Source organism: Schistocerca gregaria, chromosome 1, assembly GCF_023897955.1.
Source record: "Schistocerca gregaria isolate iqSchGreg1 chromosome 1, iqSchGreg1.2, whole genome shotgun sequence".
NCBI lineage: Eukaryota > Metazoa > Arthropoda > Insecta > Orthoptera > Acrididae > Schistocerca > Schistocerca gregaria.
Window position 1 is genome coordinate 726824575 of NC_064920.1, and position 918 is coordinate 726825492.

Consider the following 918-nt stretch of genomic DNA (forward strand, 5'->3'; position numbering starts at 1 on the left):
ATCGGGTGTATGCTTCCTTTGTAATTGATGAAAGTACATATGACATAAAATACAGATGTCTGATAAACATAGTTGTTAAGCTTATGCCAGTTGGTACAATCGTCGTAAATTTGTTTTGCGTTGTCTGAGTAGCGGATTGATTTTCAGAGGCAGTAAAGCGACAAAAAGAAAATTAGGACTTAAGGGACGTAGATGCTATTAGTCCAAAACGATTGTAGAATTCTCAGAAAGCGAGTGGAGAAGCTACGGATTCAGCCACAGAGAAAACGTCTTGTCCACGGAGTGTTCACCCCTGGGAAATGAATAAGTCGGTCGGTAAGAACGGGCAGCCACCGTCGTAGTTGTGTATGTTGTATACTTGTGCAAGGGGAGGCGATCATCATTATTTAGTTGAAACAGCTTCAGTTGGTCTGAACTGAGTTGGACGTACTCTGGCGAAATGTACAGTGGTCGCCGAGAATTTAATGTATGAACACAATCAAACTACTTCTTCCACCAGAGGAAACAGATGAAAGCTACTGAGTAACTCATTGTTTTAAATTGTGAACGTTTAGATTGTGGGAGACAAAAAGATAACTGCAGAGGGAAAGACATTTTTGTTTTTGAATGGAAAAATACAGATTCTTTTTGTTGTATTCATTTATTGATTTGAGTTTATACGCTGAAACTATAGGCCAGATAGTGAAATTTAAAACAATCAGTTGAGTCAGTTGGCTCTTTCGTTATGAACCGTAAGTTTTATGAAAGATAAAAGGTATTGGCTAGATTTATTTAAATACAAATTTATGTCCAGCTGGGATAAACGTATCTTAGCTACAAAATTTCTGTCGAAACTTTACAGAAACCACTGCCTTGTTTTCTTAGAAAAATTTGCTAATGGAAATGTAATAAAAATTAATATTTAGAATGTAAGCAGTA